At 40.7% G+C, this 12,066-nt stretch overlaps 1 protein-coding gene across 2 annotated transcripts in view; it reads right to left on the reverse strand.

Annotated features, from left to right (window-relative positions):
- The window catches only part of LOC135154247 (tubulin epsilon chain-like), a 50,873-nt gene continuing 38,807 nt past the window's right edge, over window positions 1–12,066 (reverse strand). For both annotated transcript variants that reach the window (XR_010293654.1, XM_064099871.1), the window contains one exon: window positions 1–12,066. This exon is cut by the window's right edge. The gene's annotated coding sequence lies outside the window, so the exon portion shown is untranslated.

The following is a 12,066-nucleotide window of genomic DNA, read 5'->3' on the forward strand; positions in this document are numbered from 1 at the left end:
TGAACTTCTCCTGATTTGTCATTTATTTCCAGTTTGGATTTTAAAAAAGTACACAAAATAAATTTAAAATGACAGTCAAGTATAGATTGCCTTGAATCATAGCAGGCAATGAGTTTTATATGATATATAAAAGTAGTTGTGTAGACACCACCAGTACACATAACCCTCAGTCACAAAAGGTGTATTCAGATTAACTCAATCACCAAAATACCTATACATTTTATGAGAAATTGTTTAGGAATCAAAATACCTGATAATTATTTTCCTCATTCACATGCAACTGAATAAGTAACAAAAAACCCACTTACACCATATTGGTTTTCAAAGTTACAAGCATGTGCAGTATAATTATGCAAACAAGTACATGTAGGCCTAACCCAATTAGCACTCTTTGGTGCTTATATTATAAGGCCCATATTCTCAGTGAGATTGGGAATATTCAAATTTATTTTATTCATTTCACATCTCTTATAAACAGGATACAATACATTGAGATTTCAATAAAGTCAAACAACAATGACAATTGTAAAAAAAAAAAAAAAAAAAAACAATGAAACATACGTAAGTAATGAATGGGGTGTGAGGGAATAGCGAAAAGCCACTGGCCTATCAAGACAACTCCCCGATTTTACACTCGTTACTGATAATAAAACAAAACAAAATCTTCCCATCAACTTTTGAGATTGCAAGAAACAAAGATCGAGAAATCAAACCAAATCAGCAAATATGTTTTTGCTTTCACCTGTGTAATGGTCGGTTTCTTACTTTCTTTGCATTCCTTTAGCTTTATTTGCACCTCATACATTCACATGTTTCTTGGAAACTAATTAAGAAAATATATTATGCTGCATGTAAATCGAATTTCGTGACAATGACTTCTACAAGATTACTTGTTGCTTGTTCTTGACCAATGGATATGCGTACAACAGGCACAGTGGTACATCCAGTTTTATTTAGGGTAACTGGGGGCAATATGAATCCTTGGGGACTTCCTCAAGTAGTAGCAGGGTCTGAATTGTATGAGGATGTAAATCGAATGATTCCTGATAGGAACACTATTATAATGCTGATGAATCTTGATTTTCTATTGGGCATAGGACAGAGAAGACCCTTGCAAAGAAAGGAAAAAGTGCTGAGGGAACTCTGACTCTATTTGCATCAAACTAGTATAAACCTTCTTTTTTTTTTTTTTTCTTTTTTTTTTTTGGGGGGGGGGCTAAGTGGCCCTCTGTATTTTGGTCACTGCAATATGCTGGATATTCTTAGTATTCAAATGTAATCCCCCACCCCCCCTTCCCTCCAGGCATGCTGCATATCACTTATCAGATTGCTACATGTAAATACATTCTGTTTTCCTGTATATGATTGATAACAGAGAAGGGAAAGAGAGTTGACCTAGTACGAGCTGTCACAGAATCTCTATACAGTAATTAAATCTTAAATAATTTTCCATACTGTGTACATAAATGACTTAAGCATTTTCATGGATTTAAAAAAATGAGAAAATCCCTATGGTGACTATATATTTTTGAAAAAGTTTTGAAATAATTGCCACCCTTATGGGGATGACAGTTTTCATTCCAGAGGCCCGTCTCATAAAACATTTGTCACAGTGGCAACTCCCATTTTCAGCGTCAAATCTTTGTTTCTGCGGCAAATATAAAAACAGCTGCATCAAATATTGCCATAGCAAAAACACAGCTGTTTCACTATTAAAGAAAATGGCTGCACTGTTGGCTAGTATTATTGAAGAGGAAGAGCAGCGTCCCCGGGGTCGCCCTAGAGTTTTCAGGGACAGAGCAAACCTCCTAGACATGTATAACGATGACGAGATGTTTAAAAAACATCGATTCCGGAGAGATGGCATCATTGGCATTTGGCCATTTTCAAAAAAATGGCTGCACTGTTGGCTAGTATTATCAAAGTCGAAGAGCAGCGTCCCCGGGGTCGCCCTAGAGTTTTCAGGGACAGAGCAAACCTCCTAGACATGTATAACGATGACGAGATGTTTAAAAAACATCGATTCCGGAGAGATGGCATCATTGGCATTTGGCCATTTTCAAAAAAATGGCTGCACTGTTGGCTAGTATTATCGAAGAGGAGGAGCAGCGTCCCCGGGGTCGCCCTAGAGTTTTCAGGGACATAGCAAACCTCCTAGACATGTATAACCATGATGAGATGTTTAAAAAACATCGAGTCAGGAGAGATGGCATCATTGCAATAATCAGCAAATTAGAAGATATCATTCGGCCAAAATCGAAGAGAAACAGGGCAATTCCACCTGCCCTGCAGGTTTTCATCGCCCTGCGATTTTTCGCCACAGGGTCTGTTATTGACAGCAGTACCAACAACCATGGAGTAAGCAGGGCAACAACCTGCCGAGTGATACACTGTGTGGCAGAGGCTTTGTACAGCATTAAGCATGAGACAGATGAATGTATCAGCATTCTTGGAAGTGCTAAGAGACAGGCCAGAGCATCATGTTGAAAAGTGCAAGCAATTTGGGTGCACACACGAGGTCATATTTGAGGTATTCCTGTGCTACAAGCACTTCATGGATGACGACCCATGCTCGCATGCTACGCAGTTGCAGAGGCCGTAATAGAGAAGTTTCCTCCCGATCTCAATGTCATTCGGTCAAAAGATAGAGGTTATGAACCTCTCGAGAAAAAAATGCATTTGTTGAAATCAATGGAAATTATAGTTTTATAGATGATAATTTTCTTCTGTCAATGTCATTTGAGGGTAGAAAGTTCGACGGTGCCTCCTCTTATGAGTTCAAATGTCTTTGGGAAGGCTCTGACGGCCTAAGTTGTTTAGAGCAGTAGTTTCCAGTCAGTTCTTTTCTGTGTATTGGGTTTGTTTTTCATTTGAATCAATACTGCTTCCACTCGAACTACTGCTACCATCATCATCAACATCACAGTACCTTTTCCAGCTCCAACACTTGATACTGGTATAAATGTTGTGACACAATGCACAATAAAAATGTCTAAAGTGACCAATGCTTTCAACAGTAACAGGTGTGTACAATTCTTCGTCGGGCTCCTGCGGGGTTCTCACACTTGGTACGGATTATGCTATGGGCAAGGACATAGGAGGGGCACTTAGAAATCATCTGGTAGTGAGAAAAGATGGTAATATTGGCTCCATTATAGCTGTAATCAACACCAGAAACAATAACACATGAGAGATACAGGGAAAAGTCATCTTCCCAAGCTATCCTCTCAGGTATGGATAGTGAGGATAAATGTCTTGTGTTTTCAGCGTTCTAGCAGCAGACATGTCTTCGGCATCCTTGCAACACTCATTATAAAGAAAACACTGGGAATTGCATTTACATGGGAGATCTTTCCAGCCATTTGAACACTAGAAAGGAAATGAATCAGAACGAGAAATAGATAACATGGATGACAATTGGCATGAAAATGACACTGGAGTGGGACACCTTCGAGGTATTCTTACACCCAACCAGCAGGGATGATTATGTAGAGCAATCAGCCATTCCTTTTGTTGTAGATGGCCAATGCAAATTTTGGTTACCTTGCGATAAAGAAAGTATGATGACGGTGTCTAAAGATGGGAGACCATGGTGGACGTGGGTTACCAGTTCACACAAAGATTTTGAAGGAATTCAGAGAACTGCTGCATGCCAAGGTTCTCCAATGTGCATAAATCCAGACTGTTCTTTGAATGGCCAGCACAACCGGGACAGTTTGAAAAAAAACAGAATCTAACTCCGGTGTGCAAACAAGAAGTGGTAACCGTAACGTCAATATGTCCAGAAGAATTTGTGGTCATGCACACATGAAAGCATACAGGAGTTGCAAGGAAGGTAAAAAATCTACTAAGGATCCTGTAAAGATTTTGAAGGGATTCGGAGAACTGCTGCATGCCAAGGTTCTCCAATGTGCATAAATCCAGACTGTTCTTTGAATGGCCAGCACAACTGGGACAGTTTGAAAAAAAAAGGATCATTGAGTGCCGGAATTGAAAAGAAAAATGACAAAAATATCTCAAGGAAAACACGCTCAAACTACAAACTGTTGCACGATGAACTAGAGGACAATACTACCGTTCCTGCAGGCGTGGAGGTCCCTCCTCAGCCTGCTGGAAATGCAGGCGCACTCCCCTCTTCTGGGAAGGAACTAGCAGGCCTTCTTAAAGAGGCAACCAGTAACTTTGAGAAGATGATGGAGAAGGCGGTGAAGCGCTTAGTTGGCAGTGTCAAGAGAGTGGAGAGGGCCCTTGAGTTTGAGGGACTTCGCATTAATGACTTAGAAAAGAAAAATGCAGAACTAGAGAGTCGCTTGGAGAAGATGGAAAAAACATATGAAACCCAAGTTCAGAAGGATCGATCTAGAGATTAACAAGGCAGAGCATCTTTTACGAAGAAATAACTTTCGAGTTGTAGGAGTTGAGGAAGCCAAACGTGAAGAGGATTGTGTGAAAATCGTTGAGGATGTGCTGACAATGAAATTCCATTTGGCAGTCAAGGTGGAGAAAGCCACCAGGGCAGGAAAAAGGGGAGATAAACCACGCCATATCATTGTGAAATCATATGCCTATGATGATAAGGTAATGCACCTATCAATTGTATGACGCACCCCTCGACCCCCGGAAATGGTGGGTCACTTGTCAAACGTGATTAAAATTTGATTAAAATGAAGTGTAAATCTCGGTTTAGATCTAATCATCTAAGCCCATCTACACACATGATTCTAGAGTCTATAGTACTAAGATCTAAGAGATCTAACGTTACATTAGATCATCTGATGTTAGACTAGATCTAATGTTACATTACATGATGATGCTGATGTCGATGACAATGATGACTGCCACCGGTGCCTGGTGGTGATTTATTTAAACCGGACTGCTAAAAAGCATGAAAGAAAGCAAGCAACCAGGGGACAGACGGCTTAAGGTCCAACTCTCCAAAGGACCTGGTGTAATCAGTGTAACATACATTTGTGACGTACATGTAACATGAATTTCTTATTATATTATAAGTCAAATATTCACTGTTTTGCGTCCAATTTAGAGGGGGAAAAATTACACTTTTCCTAATTCTAGAATCTACAAGAAGTGACAGCTACATTTACATCGCTTTGAGATTGTTAAGATGGTACATGTATTAATTTTTTGTGGAATAGACTCTAGATCAAATTAGCTCTTTTGCACACTGGTTCTTTAATGTTATACTTTTCACATTTCAAATGGAAATCCTGCCATAGAAAAAAAACGTTTCTGTCATTTCAACAGGCAAACTCCGTGTGCAGATGACACCCGTTTGCACCAGGCAGATCCACCATGCCCAGGAGAAATAAATTATTGTGTCGAAAAAGGCTGACTGTATTTTGTTTAAGCTTTTAAAAATGTGTATCTATTCTTCGCTGTGTCTCTGACTCTCTATTCTACATGTATGTATGTTCAGTAAAAATATACAAAATTACCGCGTAATGAAATTTTCCATTAGAGTATAGAGGTTCGCAGCTGTATAGTGGTAAAATTTGATTTAATTTTGCTCCTCGAATTGGCAACAATCCTAATTTTCTAATAACTTTCATACTTTGAAAAAATATGGATGGGTATAAGTTATAACTTGAGATGATAAGAAATAATTTATGGCAGAATTACAACGAAAGGTTGCCATGGCCAATTTGCCTTTTTAAACAGTGATTTTTGTTGTTTTCACTGCGTTGCCAATTCTCGCTACCCCAAATAGCGATTTCGCCGAGATCCGGGAAAATCCCTGTAACGCGCATTGCATTATGGGATAGCTTTTCGGTATTACAACTTCCTGATCGGAAGTCCGATGCACTGTTTTGCCATTCAGATCATGCACAACAACACAACGTCGCTTTCGCTCGGAAAGTTCGTGATCACAACCCTCTCTTTCACATTTTCATGTGAAATATATTTTTTATTTCTATTTATAATTCAAATGGAATCATAACTGACCAAATTAGATAAAAAGTATTATAATCTGTACATATTACGCTGATTGGCATCGATTTCAGCGTGGTGGAAAACTCAGTATCGCGAACCTCGCGCGAGCATAACTCTGAACCGGAAGTGGTGATGACGACCCGACGAAGTGAAAATTATCTCGTCTCGCGCATTATGAGATTTTTGTTCCTATTTGGGGTAGCGAGAATTGAAGTGAGTAATGTTATGCTGCGTAGACAAAAGTAAAAAGAGCTCTGAACAAGTGCAGCTGAATATATCCATATAAAAGCTGCACTATACAAATTAATGTTTATTATTATTATGGTCAATGGAAATGATCAAATGGCTGTTATTCAGGGAATAGTACCACCTAAGGCACTGAAAACCGTATCAAATTTGTTGATGCTAATTTTTTTAACCTCTCTTTTTTTTCTTTTCTTTGAATACAGTTTTCAATATACCATGGACCTACCAAGAGGAGGGATTGCCAACAATGGCGGCACAGCATAAAGAAGGTCTGAAAGCATTCTGTATATTGTGTGGCAAGCAGAATGCTATGCTTGCAGATAGACTTCCGTATAAGAAGGAGAAATTCAGCAGGTTTATTTCGGCAGCATTGCAGATTGACGTGGAAGCAGATGACTGCATGGTCCATCCTCCATTCATATGTAAATCATGTGAGCGGAAACTCGATAGGTTCCGAAAGACAAAGGCACAGAAGAATATTATTGATGTCAATATTCCTGTCTTTAATTTTGTGCAGAATACAGCATATGTCAACATGTGAACACTGCTAACATCGATGACATCACCTCATCATGTGCGGAGCATCTTTCTTTTGTGGGAATGTGTATGAGCAGGCAGGCAGATAGAACATTATTCATTAGTATATCTGTTCAAGACAAAGATGTCACCACCATACCCAAATGTGTAACTATCTACAACGAGGCAACGTGGCATGTTTCGATAGTTGGCAAAGAATTGAAACAGGATCACCCCATCCTTGGGCACTTACCCGCAATTCTTGACAAAGATTCAGCAAAAGATTTAGTGATGACTGCTGGAGCCATCAAAATATGTAGTGGTAACCCAGACTTTGTTGAGTTTATGGTAGACAGGAGCAGCATTGGAATACCCTCAACAACATTTTTCATTTGTTCCTTTTACAAGAAATCTGTTCGGCTCAAACACTGTAAGTTGGTGGAAGAAGGGAAGGACAGATGCTCTGTTTGTTCAGTCGGCAGAGGAGATCTCATGTCTTGGAGGGACAAAAAGCAGAAGGACGAAGATACAACATCACCGTCTTCTTCAACAAAGCTATCTTACTTGTCTCGTGCGCAACTGAAGATTCGTACCCAAAAACTCCATAAAGAGAAGGGGAAAACAGAAAAGAAACTTGTCTCTCTCCACAAGCAAGTTGCTGCACGTTTTGAACGCAGTCATTTTATCAAAAGGGATAATAGTCAGAATACTGTCATTGAGGATCTGGTTACAAGGAGCACTGATGAGCTGGAAGTGGTGCTTTCTCCTAACACTGCAGCATGGTACTAGTAGGTCCAGGGACTCAATTTTAAGGCGCGCGAGAGCGATCGCGCGCTACATGCGCGCCTTAATCCATTTTAGGTAGCGCGATTAATAGCGCGCCTCGCGATCGCTGAGCTGCGCGTGGCTGGCTAGTGAGCGATCCGATCCGAGGCTAGGTGCTAGGCAACCCCGATCTAGTGGAATGGACTTTGAAGATTAGCACATTTGATTTGAAAGAAAACGAAAAGAAAAACAAAATGAGTAACAGTAAATCCAAAGTGACAATCTTGACTGTCAAGAGCTGGGGGTTCGGGGTTGGGTTCGAGACGGAAACAACTGCAGAGGGTATCACATATGCGACTAAAATCTGGTGCGAGACATTCAGAAGACAGGGAGCAAAAATAAAGTGTGATCCTTGAATACGTGGAGTGGCAGAGAAGGCAGCGAGTACGTACATCCATGGAACGACCTTTATTACGAAACACAATGTGAGCAGGCATTTTGGGGGAAAGGTAAGCTTGTTATTCTCTCAATTTTCGTTTAATGGTATTTTCGCACTACTACTAATATTACCATGATTTAAATACGGTTTTGAAGTGGATTCTAGACTTATTTTAATTTTATATCTAGGCTACCGTACCGAAGTCTATCCCGACACATTTGGGTGGTTGTGGCTCGCGCGTACGGGGCGAAGCTCCATAGTTTCGTCCTCCTCCGGCCGGAAGACAGGAGCTTCGCCGGCCACTTGTCAGGCGCAAGCAGTGATCCTCTACCGCTCTCCTTAAAAGTTCTAGGAGAGCTTTTTATTATCTTAACTCTTGGACGGTACTGTATGGTACTTCATATACAGTGTGAGAAAATAATGCGCAATTTAAAAGAGATGAGAATTAAATGAGATCAATGGGACGATAGATATTGGTGTTTAACTAATGAGGCCCCTTGATATAAAATATTCCCCCTATATGTAAGATATTAAAATCTAACCCGCCAGGGCTTACTTCCGGCCCCAAAATACTGATATCTCAGAATTTTACTTCTCCCTCTTTTTCTAGGTCAATTGCGATACAAGAGCCATGTTCTTATGAAAACTTGGGTGCTGACAGCTTTAAAGAGCTTCTGAGGGTGGAGTTTCCTGCTTTGCAGAATCAACCATTTCATTTCTGCAAGGCATGAGTCGAAGGAGCTGGTAAGTCTGCCAGTCAACGTAAACACAGCAGCACTTATATACAAATATCGAAGGAACAAGCATTTCAAACTCTACATTCCACCTGGACAGGTGAAAGGACACAGTTTCGGGAGAGTGCGAAACTTGATCATTGGTGGAACACCATTTGAAAGAATTGTCCTGCCTTGAAAAAAGACTATTCGTCTACTTTACGATTGGCTGCTTGTCACCGACTCCGAGGCAAAACTCCTCTCTCACATCTCCCTACTCCTCCGGGTAACCCAGGAGTTAGGGTTTGTTGTAAACTGGGAGAAGTCAGATCTTACTCCGACCTGCATTCCCACTTATTTGGGCTCAGAATTGGACATCCCCAACCAGATTGCCCAGCCCAGTGCCGACAGGGTTCAGTCAATCACTTCTCTCACTCGCTACGTGAAGGCCCATACCTGGTTGCGACTGCTGGGCTTCATGGCCAGCCTAATTGACATCCTTTTGGGTTGCCGACTTCACATGAGGCCATTCCAGAGACAGCTTCTGCGCCACTACAAACCTGGCGCAGACTCACTGTAGTTATGGATCCCCCTCCTGGGGGACATCCGATGCAGTTAAGCTCCCTGGACCCGCACGTTGTTTGTGGCTTGGGGCAAGCCCTTTCGCACCCTTTTTCCGTCCGGAGAGTTCAAGATGGTTATGATGGAATGACAAACATTATGGAAAGAATGATTGGTAATCTTCCGTCACAGTCTAATAATATGCAGGCAGAGGACCTCGGGTGGAACAGAGTTTCAGCATAAGGAACAATGTAATAAATCCTAAGACAAACTGACTTGACACAACAGACATTCAAGACAATCCAAAAAGGAAAATATGAATTACAGGCAAACGGTTACGATAATAAATTCTTAAGGCATCTGTAAATGTACTTTCTATTCTGGCTGCTACCTCTGAAGTTAGGTTAACTTTGTATCATATCTTGCATTTTGTATGTAGTGGATTTTCTATTAGTTGTATTGTCATCAATTTTATGCTTGGGAAAATAGATTTGAGTTAATAATTTTCTCACAAGTTTAATCAAAGCATCATGCTGCCTTAGAAACATCATATAAAGAAATATGAAGAAAGATATTCAAGCGCTGGAGGAAAAGCAGAGGAAAGCAGATGAGGCGCTCATGGAGAAAGACTGGCAAAGAAGGATGACTGTCGAAGACAAGAGGAGAGAGGCTGGAGAGTTCAAGATGGTTATGATGGCTATGATGGAAAGACAAACGAACATTATGGAAAGAATGATTGGTAATCTTCCATCACAGTCTAATAATATGCAGGCAGAGGACTTCGGGTGGAACAGAGTTTCAGCATAAGGAACAATGTAATAAATTCCCAAGACAAACTGACTTGACACAAAAAACATTTAAGACAATCCAAAAATGAAAATATGAATTACAGGCATACGGTTACGATGATAAATTCTTAAGGCATCTGTAAATGTACTTTCTATTCTGGCTGCTACTTCTGAAGTTGGGTTTTTGTATTGTTTGTAGTACATTTTTTTTTCTACAGAGTCCCGGAGAGAGCAAATGTCCCCACCCTACTCTTTTGGTTCTGAGAGAGGTCCTCAAAGATTTTGTTGGTTTCCCTGCTAATGATCTGTGCATTGAGAGATGTCAACAACAACAGCAAGTCCCAAAGATTTGAAGGCCAGTCCAAGAATGGTTCATATAGTACTAGCTTCTTTCATGACAAAGGAAAAGGTGCTACAGGGCTGTATTGGGAAGATCAAGGCATCAAAATATGAGGAGAGGAATTTGTCTGTGTCTGATGATTTTTCAAAGAAAGTCCTAGAAAGTTTAAGGGCAAGATGGATGCCCAAGAACTTGTGGAAGTCTCAGTGGGAAGATTTAAGTTATTTTACAAGGTACTCCTCTAATAGGAGTCGCTATTCCTGTTAAGAACTCTTTTAGTTAAAATTAATGCTTTGTCACAAGACAAAAGTGGTAGATTTTTCATACTGAATGGTATCTTTAATGAGCTTCCATTTTCAATTGTAAATATCTACACCCCAAATAATGATGATCCTGATTTTCTTTTAAAAGTATTGGCAGAGGTTGACGAATTTTGAGATGGCATTCCTCTGCAAGAAGTGTGGCAAGAGATACCAGACAAGGAAAGGCCTTCTCAACCATGAGAAGAAAATGCATCAAGGAGTGCCTGATGACAGAGTACTACCGCTTCAAGCATGCACGATGGGGTCGTCAATTATTCCAAGTGTGCACTAGGATGGAAATTAGCCCTCGACGTCACTGACGCCAAACAGATGGCTGATGGAGAGCGCATCATTCAACCCTAAAAGCAGCTTTTGCTGCATAAGACAGGCAACAAGCTCAAATATGCACATCAGATCTTGCAACTTCTGCCAAAGGTGAAGTGCTTTCTGACCCCTAGATTATGTTATGAGCTAATCTGGAACTGCTCCATAAATACCAAAGGCCTACAAAACACTAATGTAGAACTTGACTGGACGATGAAGCATCACAATAGGGTGTTTAAGGAGCATCATAGAGGACTCCATAGCAAGGTGTCTCAGAAAAGCATGGACAGAATCAGCCACATTGCACAGGCAGTGCATGAAGTTCTCGCTAATGTAGACATAACAACTAGAATTTAGGAAACCTTCCAAGCGCCAACACATCGGCAAGGAAGATGTATCTTCTCTTGCACAGGAACTTCACCAAGAGAGGATCTTTGAATTGCGTCCAGGGAGGAATCACTCAAAGTTTCCAGAATTCCCTGGAAGCTTTTTACATGTGCACATCAGCCCCAGCTCTCCATTGATGGATCGGTATGAGCATGGGGTCACTCTCATGACAACATCAATTCCAACTGCAATGAGTGCTGAAGTTTAGAATGTAAATTACAAAGATTTTATTTTTGTTACTGATATACATGTATATCAGAGTAGAAACTGACATCAAAATTTTGTACAATAAAAACATCTGTTAAAGCGACCAGAAACTGGTAAACACTGGTTGACGCCATCTACAGCTTTTGCCAAAAGGATGCCACAGAGTGCGTCGGACTAGCACATGGCGTGTGTCGAAAAATGTTATGTATGAGTGAATGGAGGAAGACGTAGATGGCGTCAACCAGTGTTCGCCAGTTTCTGGTCGCTTTAATTATAGGCCCAGATTTTCTTCTTTTTTTTGGGGGGGGGGGCTTTATTATGATGTGAATTACACACATCATGATCAAGCTACCCCCCCAAAAAAAGCCTTCTTTCTTCTTTCTTTCTTTCAGGTACTTGCTGGAAAAAAATGCCGCGACCAGCTAAGAAACATAAACGGGCAATGCCCGAGAAAATGGGCAAGATTCATCAATACCTGACTGACAATTTTGAAGTCTTCCCTGAACAATTGACAGATCTGAAGAATGGA

The sequence above is a fragment of the Lytechinus pictus genome, chromosome 1 (genome assembly GCF_037042905.1).
Source record: "Lytechinus pictus isolate F3 Inbred chromosome 1, Lp3.0, whole genome shotgun sequence".
Lineage (NCBI taxonomy): Eukaryota > Metazoa > Echinodermata > Echinoidea > Temnopleuroida > Toxopneustidae > Lytechinus > Lytechinus pictus.